General features: G+C 47.6%; 2 protein-coding genes across 6 annotated transcripts in view; one reads left to right on the top strand and one right to left on the bottom strand.

The window, feature by feature from the left end:
* The window catches only part of DOCK1 (dedicator of cytokinesis 1), a 473,828-nt gene that overhangs the window by 294,476 nt on the left and 167,187 nt on the right, over positions 1–12,165 (bottom strand). The window lies entirely within an intron of this gene.
* Positions 1–12,165, top strand: part of INSYN2A (inhibitory synaptic factor 2A) — a 58,711-nt gene that overhangs the window by 43,467 nt on the left and 3,079 nt on the right. The window lies entirely within an intron of this gene.

The raw sequence follows: 12,165 nt of genomic DNA, 5'->3' as shown, positions 1-12,165 counted from the left end.
TTATGCCAGTCTTTTGAGAGGCGGCCCAGGTGTTTTCTGTGAATGCGGGCACCCCACTAGCGTTCCAAGGGATTTTCCATGAGCCATCTTGTGAGGGAATCTGATTTCAGAAAGCTTCTAGATCCTGATTTGCCCCTACCTTTTTCACACTTGATATTTGGTAACACCTTCTTCTGTCCAAAGCGTCTAACTCACAGAAATAATTCTCTTTGACTAAGTTCTATTATATTGGTTTATGTAACATTCAAGTAAGTCACATCATTTCAATGATGGGCACCAACGGCATACACAGAGCCAAACACAACATCCTCTTGGTGAGCACACAGCTGCAGAGCGAGAACAGAGAAGCCTGTTCACCAGGAGTGTCAGCCTCGTGTGGTTACGTCACCGCGGAACCACATCAGTGGTTAATCCAGGACAGCCGTGAAGGTGGCTTCCATCATACTGTCTGAATACCAAGGACTAATGTAACAGGATGAAGGAGATACTGGTCTGGTTCTTGGAAGACTTACATCTCTCTGCGTCTGCCCTGATGGCTGACAGTTGTTGATACACCTTGATTCGTAACTTCCCGATCACAGGGTTCCCTTTTGTCAAAAAGAAAGGGGAGCAAGGGGAAATTCGCCGGGTGATGTCTCAGTTTTCAGTCAGGCCTATGACTTCATCCTCAAATGTCAAATGCTTCAGGAAGAATGGAGGTTTCTTTGGTGGAACAGCATTCAGAACTCGTTAGTCCTTTTGCAAGAGAAAGCACCTGTTTGGGGGAGCCCGCAGCATTACACAGCCCAGCATCCCAGAAGTACAGGCCCAAAGTGAGCCAGAGAGAGTGCCCAGATTTCATAGGCTTTAGGATTTAAGTCCATTTCTTCTCACCGAGGAAACCTGCCAACAAGTCCTCCTTCAATTCCTGCACACTGCTCTATAGAGACAGGGTCCTGTCACCAAGGGTCAAGTTAGCTCAAGGTCAAGGCCCTTGCAGTTGGTTCCAAGCATTGTTCTTTCAGGTGGTTCCAAGCTCTCAGATCCTAGACTTCGGGAATATTCCTAGGAGTCCCCATACCACCATCCTGGCCACTCTTCTTGGCCTTTTCCCATAGGATGCCTAGAGCACCTCGAGACTGAATACGTTGAAGGAGTTTCAAACTAAAGAAATTTTTAAATGCCAAAAGACTGGGTTATCCCAGGAACTGGTAGAACACAAGGGGCCATCATAGCTGCCATATGCACATGTTGCAATTTGTCATACCTGTTCCCTGGCAAGCAGAGAGCCCTGGAAGTCAATGAATTTGACCCCGCCTGTCTTGCATTTACACTTGAAACCCAATTCCCCTCTCTGAGCAGCATAAGAATCCACCGTGTTTCCAGTAGCAGTTGGCCCGGGGAGCTGCAAAGGGTGCCGTGTTCAAGACCCGGCTGCCTGCAGCTCCATCAACACGGTCCTGTAATAAATGTGTACCTTTGCCACAAGCAGCGGTACATATTTCTCTGTAAAAAAATAAGTCTGTCGTGGAAATATACAGGACTTGGAAGAAACATCAAAAGGACAAAAGGTCCTGAAGCAATTTCAGGGAAAAAAGATGCCAGTACCACAAGCCAAAGGTTGGCAACGTCAGCCTGCCAGAGCCTGCTGCTTACGCACTGGGGCGCCCCAGAGGTCGGGGCTGAACCCCGACCCCCTCTCTTGGGTGGGGTGTCCAACAAATCTCTATATCACGTGGGACGGCACGAAGGGATCGGGTAGGTCCCTTCCGGCTCTGAAAGCTCGTTGAGTCAGGGATTTCCAAGTGATTTACAGCAGCAGTGAGTCTGAGCTTCCACGGAAAGTATCCATGGGAGGAAAAGTGTGGACAGTCACAAGGCATTGCTCACCCAAGGAATGTCCGTTCCTGCATTGGCAAATCGATTTAGGCACAGCCGAACCCCCATTCTTAGGCAGCGAATTGATTGCCCTGCTCGCTCCAGTCCACCGAAACCCCAAACATCAGAAGTAGTATTTCCCATAACTGGGGATTTGGAGGTGGCTGACATGATTAGAGTTTTCCCTAAGATGACATCCCCTGGATTGTGATCTGGACCAATTATGAAATTCTAATTAAAGACCGTCTCGGCATGAACAAAGATTAAAAGAGATACAAGTTTCAGGTTTCTTTAGCAAAACTTTTCTGGCGAATCATCCGTATTTCCTGTCACAATACGCTGTAATTATTTCAGAAAATGTTTTAGAGATAAATTACTAATATAATCTTTGCTCAAAAGCAGTTCAAAATCCTTTGTACCCAGCCTATCTTGGTAATTCTCTAGTCGGACAAATCTGCTGAGTCACCCTCCTGATGATTCACCTTTTGTTCAGATTGTGTTTCAGGAAGGAACAATGAAACACACCATTTCCCTCTCTCACTGAAGTGGTTAATTTCTAAAATAATACCACAACAAAATGGCTTGAATTCAGATTTGTACATTTTTATGAAAGTAGCATGTGCCAAACTCAATTCCGAGGCTTTTGGGAATGAAAGCAAGATTTAAAAGGTAATAATGATGCTGATTCCAGATTCATTAAATAGCATCTCTACCAGAATTTAAATTTTTCCTGTAAGTGTTAGAAGTCTCACCATTAGTTGCAAGACCTGAGGCCACTGTACCCTCTAGGAAGATGCTGCCCACACCTGCTCCATTTCTGTACATCAAGGCCACCACACAGTTGGCCTCCAGGGACACTAATTACGTGAGGGAGCAGTCGGGAGGCAGGAATATGGATGGGTAGGAATGCCGAAAGTCTGCTTTGTTTTCAACACCAGTGAGGGAGGGATCTTGCAGAATTTCATGTTGTCTGTGTCCTAATTTTGTCATTTGATATGATCCATTGATGGTCAACAATGGGCGGGATTTCAAACCACTATTTTGGTAAAATACCCAAGCCCTTTCCATTGGATGCTTATACGCATTTCTGCAGCAACCATTTCCACGGGACTCCTAGGAAACGACAGGCTCCACCCCAGTCACTGGGAGCTGGAAAGGAGTCTGTAACCTGGCTGAAGATAAACCCACGCACACCCCCTAGGGTAAGACTTGCAACAACAGAGCTCTGACAAAGGGGAACCTCCTTGTGCCACAGATACAAGGAAGAAAGATTAAGAAGGAGCTGAAGGAAGCTGGGATGTTCCACCTGGGAGGGGGCCGACTCAGAGGAGGCAGGATCATCTTGGAAGGACACCATGTTGAGGAGGGTTCAGATGTGTGCTACAGAGCCGGCCGGCTCCTCTGACTGCAGAGTCGGGAACGACCAGCAGGAACTAGGGAGAGAAACAGCCAGTGCTTCCCCAAAGATGGAGGGAGATGCCTCGCTGCTCATGCACACTCATCTTTACAGCAGCTGGGAACTTTCTAGTACCTTGCAATCTCTCTGCTCATCAAGTAGGCAGTTCTCGAATTCTGCACGTTCTTTTCCAAAACGACCGGAGGATTTCAGGAAAGAGGAGTAAGTTTAGCCTTCCATAAGACCGGAGGAGGAACTCACAGAATTAATGGGTGGCATTCTCTCAAATCATCCTTGGTAATTCATAGCATCGCCAATAAGAGCGCCCCATACGGGGATGCAGAGTTTCCAGATGAGATCGTGCACGGAGATTTTACTGATTCTGGTGTAGTGCACAAAGTGCAAAGAGCTGGTGAGGGTGACGCATGATCAGGACAGCCACCAGCACAGTAAGCTTCATAACGAATGAAGTCTTATTGTGAAGAGAGGTAATTGCATTTGTATGCATAAATGGTGCCAAATCTAGCCTGTCCAGAGCCCACTTGGAGTGGAATCTCTACAGCCTTTGTCATTTAGTGATTATCTCTTAGTGGAAGTGCTCTGTCCAGTCCTGCTCTAATTACCGCCACTTGGTGTAGATTCAGTTCTTTAACAACATGAACTGATGTGGAGGAAATTAGCCTTTTGTCTAATATTTAGCGCTCTGTTCTTAGTATTTACGGTGAATGATGGGCTAGGAGGAAGATGACAGAAAGGAGTCCCTGGATAATACCTTGCGCAGTGAGAGTCTGGCATGAGGAAGTATTTTTTTGACATAGTAAATTAAAAGTCAGAAAAAAAGATTTAACGGACCTCAGAATTCTCCCTGGAAATTCCCAAAGCCAATAATGCAAGTGTTTTCTATTCTATCAGAATTTTAAAAGTATATGATTTCTCCCACCTCCTCCCAACATATATGGATTTGGGTTTTTGTAATAGTTAGTAATACCTTAATTCTAAAATGCAACTCTGATACAGAGTAGATGCTGGAAAACCGAAAACTGATTACTGATCTCAAAGTACTATTTGTAAAGCAATCAGTTAAAATCTACCCAGCAGAGAAAGGCTGATTATATTGATAACCCTTCCCTTAAAACTCTCACCTTTGGTTATGCCCAAGGGGAATAGTTAAGGAGGCATTCACTGATGTCCAAAACTGCTGGGGGGGAGGGCAGAGTGTGTGTGTGTGGGGGGGAAGGTTGCACTGTCAATATCGTGAGAAAATAGATGTAACTCATTTTTATATGAATATGGAGATTTTTCTAGGGGCTCAATGTAGGACTGGGTCCCTACCACAATGCCCTGAGTTAGATCCTTTGAAATCCCATGGGGAACACAGTGACTAGAAAAGACAGTGGTTGCTAGGGCCATACAGCTCACTCAGCTCTCCCATCAGTCATCCTGAAAGAGCTCCTCTCTTACACATAGCATCCCTGGAGATACACTGGGGAGCCTGGGGTTTACATGGCCACTGGTGACACCAGAGGACACGTACAAAGCGATAATGGTTTTCTGGCCTGTGCTATGAGACTATCATTAATTCCTATCAGTGCAGATAGCATTCCTTAGCTCAGATCTGAAATGAGAGAGCTCCATGGAGCATCTAGAATTCGAGTCCTGGGTTGGTGGCTCGGGGGGGGGGGGGGGGGGGGGGGGGGGGTGCGGGGTCAGGTTCCTTTGCACACTACCTCCAGCACCGTGACCCCAGGAAGTCATTTGTCTCTCCGGGCAGACAGGTGCCCATCTTCAAAATGATAAGAGCAGATGAGGTGATGGCCAAGATAACGGCCAACCTCACTCTGGTCACCTAATGTTCCCCGTACCCCGCCCCCAGCACCTGCCACACTCACTATAACCAATTCTGGGGAGTTCCATGTCTTCTTATCTTAACTATAGTTACAATACACTTCCTGCCCAAAGACAAAACACTCATGCTCCTCATTGAAGCCAGGGACAGCAGCATGTTGGCAGGTTACATTTCATCATTACTGTTCCCTTGTAATTACAATGTATGATCTCTGCGGCTTGCTGGGCATGTGGTGTAAGATATGCTTAATACACATCTGAAGTCTCGTTAGTGATCTGGTCCCTTTCTGACTCGAGAAATTATTACGGGTAGAGGTTATAAATAGGGCTGAGTCTTTACACTTTGACCTCTCTGGGGTACAATTTGTGAGAGGCTAAAACATGGTTCCTTGATCCTGGTGCATCTGGCCAGCCCATAAATTCAGGCACTTTGATAAGACCTGGGTGCAAGGCCAGTATTTGTACTCCAAAGGAAGTCATAGCTAAGATGGAGATCGAGGACAGAACTCAGCCCAGCACCAAGGAAGAGGGCTGTTCTCCAGTATAGTCAAGATAAAGAACCACTCAGAAAAGTCATTGTCTAACAATAACTTTGGCGATCATCGTATAATTATAGCAGGATAACAGACTAGTGTTTTTAGTTTTTACAACAGTAATAATTTCCTTGCCATAGTGTACCAGGAAAGGAGGGGGGGGGAGATGTTATAGTTTAGGGATTAATATTATTGAATACTCCTCTACTTCTGGTATTTTACATCTTATAGTGATTCTATAAACTTGGCTTATGTACCTACTATGTGAAATAATGGTGAGGGAAGGATCCAAAGTTATGATGAATCAGTTCTATGTTCAAAGGGTTAAAAAGCTGGCAATATAAATTGTTAATATTTGAACGTATTGGCATGGGACTGACAGATAATATATAATATAGGTATATTAACACATAAACGTATTTTGTATATATTCATTTAGATGACAGATTATAAATGTAAAATAAAAAATAGAACAGTAGCATTCTGTAGAGGTCAGAAGTGAGGGGATCTGGATTGAGTTCATCAGTTTATTTCAATTCAGAAGGAAAGCATGTTCTGAGCCTGACACTGTAGTAAATACACCTCAGACATAAGAGGAGTTAAATAGGGTCTGTCCCTCAATGAGTTCAAAGTCATGAGAGAAAAACAGCTACGATCCAGTGTGAAATGGACATGCTCTAGTAAAAATGCAGAGACAACGATGCCTGAGGGGCAGCTTGTTCCACATGAGTTTGGACAGGAAGGAGGGTGGGCAGATGTGGTTATTCTGGAAATCCCACAGAAAGAAGAGGTGTCATGTAGCCAGGCTGAAGGATGAGCAGGACGTTGCCAAGGAGTTTCAGGATTTCTGAAGGTGACTATGGAAGGTCACTGAGAAATGGGTTAGGGAGAGGAGAGAGGGGTGTAGAGGAGTAGGAAACAGAGGGAGGGGAGAGGGAGGCGGGAGAGAAGGGGGAGAGAGAGAGAGGGAGAAAGAGGGAGAAGAAACAGAGAGAGGGAGGGGAGAAGAGGAAGAGAGAAGAGAAGGAAGTCGAGATAGAAGGGAGACAGGGAGGCAGAGAAGAGAAAGAAAGCCCACTGCTTGGCAGTTTCAATGGTCAGAGGAAAACCTTCCCAAGGTCTCAACAAGGGTAGTGGATGTTGGCCCAAGAGGAAGGATGCTGAGGGCAAATCCACTGACCCAGCTGGTGGGATGAAGCACAAAGGACTAGTGAAGCTTGATGGCAAGGTGTGTGGCTTTGGCCACCTGGATGAATGCTGGCTGTAGGCTGTGTTTGAAAGGAAAAGACAATAGGCTGGAGGAAAGGTTTGGTTTTGGACATGCTGGATGTATGATGCCCCCAGATGTTCAAGTGGCAATGCACTTGGGAGAGTACGATGGCTATTTTGGGTCCGGGTTCTTCAACTACCTGGAGGTGTGGCCAGGGTCGTGTATGGAAACCAAGGCCCAGGAGGAAGAGACTTCCTAAATTCTCCCAGCTGGCAAGGGACACAGCCAGTCTGAAAACTCAGAGCCTAACCTTGGGCTCCCTCTGAACAACACCGGCGTTGTCCATGGTGCTGACAGGGAGCTTACAGATTCTAGCTATATACGTAAAGCATTGCACTTTGGGGAACATGATCTGTCCCATCCAGATCTACACAGCAAGAGCCAGCACATACCCTGATGACTGTGTTTCTCTGCACTCGAGGTTGTACCATGGAACGTCCACGTGGTGGAAGAGCGCATGTCCACCACCATTTCGCAGCCCAGCAAGCTCAGGTCCCCCAAGGGGAGACGATTTACCCACAGTGGCAGAGTGCAAGTCAGTCAGAGCCACAGATAGCGAAGGGGACTCTGCAATCTCATTCAGGGAGAATTAAAAACAGACAATTCTGCTCTGCAGTCTACGGAGCCTGCCGACGTTGCTGAGGCTGGAGAAATCCGAGATTTCAGGTTTTCTTCCACTCCAGAAAACACAAATGCTTGGGAGCCAAACTCACTTGCTTTCAACTCCTAACTGCTCCACACAGAGGACCGAAGAAAGGGATGTTTTAACTACGTTCCCCTTAAATTAACTTGAGGAGTTGGCGACAGCGTGCTAAAGAAACCATGGCGAGGTCCAAGTATTTATAGGAGCATCAGACAAGCAGATCACCGACTGGAGAAGCTACAACCACACTCCTCTGCACAGGGAGTGGGGGGAGAGGTGTTACTACAAAGCTTAGCAGAGTCTCCAGGAAGAAAACAAAGCTTGGGTGCCAGCTGACGGAGCAGCCTAAGATTTAGGATACACTTTTGTTTCTTTGGAAATGTACAGAATAATAATTTTTAAGAAAAGCCCCTATAGTTAAATTTTTCATTTTTAAAAAAAAAATTTTTTAATGTTTATTTATTTTGAGAGAGAGAGCAAGAGACAGAGCATGACCAGGGGAGGGCAGAGAGAAAGGGAGACACAGAATCTGAAGTAGGCTCCAGGCTCTGAGCTGGAGAGCCTGACACATGTCAGCACAGAGCCTGACACGGGGCTCGAACTCACAAACCATGAGATCGTGCCCCGAGCCGACGTCAGATGCTTAACCTGACCGAGCCACCCGGGTGCCCCCAAAACTTGCACTTTTAAAAGATTAACCAAAGAAGTTGACTCGACAGCCCGCTGCTTTAATCATTTATCACAGTGGGTCACGTGGAGTAGGGCACGTGGCTTCACGAAGGCCTGTGCTGTTGCGTGATTCTGTTCACGTGGAGTTCTCAACACAAAGCCTTTGGTGAAATGGTTCGATTGTCTGGTGGGAGAAGGGGAAGCAGGCAGGGAATGGAGAAGTGTCAGGGTAAATGAGAGCAGCTCCTGGGGACTTATGTCTTGGACACAGCCCCAGGACTTCGGGGCACTCTGTCTCACCCAGCACAATCTGCAGTCTGGGTTTTGCTCAAGCATGAAAGGCGAGAACACCTAGCACAGGTAAGGCTGGCCTGGCCACAGCCCCTTCACATTCATGTTTTGGAGCCCAAGAATCAGGACTTTTTCCAGACTGCTCATCCTCCTGACAGACAGCATTCTGCATGACCTACATCTCCCCATGACAGTGCATCACGAACACCAGATCCTGCCTGCAGGAGATGGGTGGCAGTTCCAGCGGCCTCCTGCTTCATGTGTGCTGACGGGCACACAGACCCCGGCGGCTGCAGAGAGCGGTGGAAACCCCCAGCAGAGTCCACGGACCTGGACTATGAGGTCTACAGCCCAAACTTGGAATACAAACGTCTCCATCTACTCGTTCCACCAGGGTTATGTCTCCGAGCTGGAACCACTCCAGGGAAGCAGGACTAAACTGGACAGTGGAGGCCGGTCACCCTCAACAAGGTGGAAAACACCACCCAGACCTCCACCTGTGGCCCAGGCCTTCCTCCAGCCCACAGGAGGAATGAAACACTACTCCTGAGCTCCCCTGAGCAGAGCACGGGAACAGCTGACCACTCAGGAGCGCCTAGGGACCCCGTCCATCCTTTCCAAGATCTTCAGACAGACTCTTCCAGAAAAACAGAAGTGGGGTCTGAAAGTGTGGGGCCCAGCTCCAAAAGGATCCTTGTGTGTGTTGCAGAAGATGTTTCCTTATGTTCTTTGATTATGTTCTGACAGAATGGAGACAGGCAGATTCCACTTGGAGCGGGCTCCACGGCGGGACCCCCAGGAGAAGCCCTGTTGGTCTGTGGCAAGGAGTGGGCTCAGGGTGGGAGGAGAGAGGGGGCAGGGGGCACGGGCCACGTGACTCAACCAGAAGAGCCCAGGGCAGCTAGGAGTAAAGCAGAGGCGACTTTGTCTTTTAAGGCTCTGCGTTCACTTGTCAATTCAGTAAGTATGATGTAGTCAACTGCCATGATCCAGGCTCTACTGTGGGTGCTGGGAACAGGGGATGGGACAACATTCCCCCAGTCCCTGCACCTGCATTTGGGGGACAAAGGCAAAATAATCAGGAAACAAATAAGTGAGTATTTGTGGTGAGGGCAGAGAGGGTGAAAAGAAAGGAGTGGCAGGAGGGACCTGTGGGAGGCGGCTGGAGAAGGGGGACGAGGAATGGCCAGCTATGCCAGGCCAGGCAGGGAGAAAGAGCCACGAAGACAATAGTAATGTCTTCAGCAGCGGTGACCACACCCGCACCATGGGGTCTGCCAGGCAGCCACGGGGCCCCATCCCCACATCCAGTGGCACTCAGGGCACTGCCTCTCCCGCAGGCACAGGATAACCGAATAACTCGCAGGGTCGGGGTCTGTGCGCAGAGTCCGAGGGCCCGATGTCCACTGGTGGCTTCTGTCCAAGTCCTCTGCTCCAGACAGGACAGCAGGTGCTGCTTCCCTCTGGCCATTTGGCTAAGACTGAAGGGACCTCTGCTGTATGTCAGCCACAGTTGGCCAGACTACTAACCTTCAGACACTGCCCTCTCCAGTGAGTTGTCTGCCTCAGATCAACCCGGTGACTTGGCGTGTTCCTTCCACAATGACAGAAGGCCCCCAGGGGACAAGAGGGCACATGGTACTACGCATCATGAGTCTGATAGCCAGGGCACACCGTTCCACAGGCAGACGCACTGCCATGTGTGAGTGACGGGGGGGGGGGGGCCACGGCTCAAGGTCACTGCTGGTCTCATGGCAGGCTTTCCCAGGGGGCGTGCGTGGCCATACACCCTCCCTCCATAAAGAAGCCGGCTCTAGCTCCTGCTCCTGAGGGCAGCTTCTCAGTAACGGGGGAGGGCAAACAGGAATCAACTCGACAGATAGAGTCGAGTCATTTTGTTAACAAGAACTCAGATTAGATTACTCTGTGATTACATGGTTCCGCGGTGTGATAAATTGGTTAATAACAGGATTCCCAATGTAGCTGCTTAATGGGAATTCAATAATTAGAGGTACCCAGAACTGTACTGTCAGCCTAGGAAATGCTGGCACCCGCCTGACCATCTAATAACTCAAAACCTATCTGGGACTGTTGAAGTGGTTATGATCTGGAAGGCATGCTTTCAATACGAACCAAGCGCCTGATAAAATTACCCTTTTGTACCTAACACACCACGCTGGATACCACAGCATCTCACAAACTCAATTACAAGGTCCTTGTTTTCCTTGTTAAAGGTCCAAGCCAAAGAATTCTTTAATATCTATCTTTATCACTGCTCGCTCCTGTTCCCATTATGAAATTAGTGATCGACAGAGAATAAGGATTAACTAATATCTGAATTGCATCTTAGAGTTTAGGAAACTTCTTCACTGACTTTTCTTTGGGGGACGCGGGGGGAAATCCTTACCAGAAGGCAGTGAAATTGTCAGGGCAGTAATTATTGTACTCCTTGAAGGAAAGGACACTGAACCTGGAGATAGAGAAGCAGGCACCTGCCGAAGCCAGCACAGCCCCCGCAGCAACAAGAAGAAAAAGCAGGATGCTGGGCCTGTTCTTCCCACCACGCCACATAACTGCAGATTTGCACTTCCCACAACTGCCCTTAAGAGGGACTGTGCCTCCATTATCCCATGTTCTAGATTAGCAAGGCACGAGTTCGCGAGCTTCCCTCCTCCTTCCCATAAACAGCACCATAACTCAAAAAGGCCCTTTGAAATGAGGGGGGCGAAGAATTCTTGCGTTGGGCGCAGGGGTTAACTAGCCATAAACTTCTCTGACAACATTTTTAATTTTTCCAGTAGTACTAGTATAGTCTTTGATGCTAAGAAAAATGGAGCAGTGGATTTAAAACATAAAATGGTCCATTAGATGGGTCTTGAACTTGTTTTTAAAACTCCAGATAATACAGCTTTGCTGTTTTGTCTTTCCAAAATGTCAAAATTTGGCTAGGATTAATGCCTCTCTAAATCAATAGGATTTCATGTTTGTAAATGGTTTACGGCTCCACTGGATATACAATGTTATGAGCTCATGTATTATCATCACCACGGAGCCTTTACTGAAATCTACTGACATTTAGTCAGCATCCAGACCAGACATGAAGGAGCACAGAGCATAATTCTCTAGAAGCCGGCTTCTAGGGTACAGGAGTAGAGAGAAGGGAGACGAGGCTCATCACTCCTGGGACCATCACAGAAAAGTATGGACCAGGGCATCCTATCCCAAAGGCCAAGGGGATAACCTAGAAACTAGTGGGGAGATCAACAATGGGTTTTCCAAGGCCATGAAGAGAAGCGAGGACTCCAGGCAGGCTGTGGAGAAATTTCATAAGAAAAAATCGCCTTCAGTCCTGTCATTCTAACGCAAACATCATCACCACTGCCCAAGGTCCCTCCACATGGCTACATGTCCACACACTCTGGCTTCAGCAATGTAATTACGATTTGGGGTCATCGTCACCGAACACCATGTTCTTGCCTGAAAACTGTCTTTGATCACAACTGAGTAACATTCAATGGCACTGACCCCACCAACACAGTTTTCCCCGAGGTTGGGTATTGTGGCTCTCACGAGTGTGGTAAATGATGAGGTTTTGCAAAGAACATAAGCCAAGGTCATTTCATGCCACAGTTGTTTGAGGTGAGATCCATGGATTTCTCTA

This window comes from Herpailurus yagouaroundi, unplaced genomic scaffold, assembly GCF_014898765.1.
Source record: "Herpailurus yagouaroundi ecotype Mexico unplaced genomic scaffold, PumYag 163, whole genome shotgun sequence".
NCBI lineage: Eukaryota > Metazoa > Chordata > Mammalia > Carnivora > Felidae > Herpailurus > Herpailurus yagouaroundi.
The sequence above is the reverse complement of the archived record's forward strand: the minus strand, read 5'-3'. Positions and strand labels throughout refer to the sequence as shown.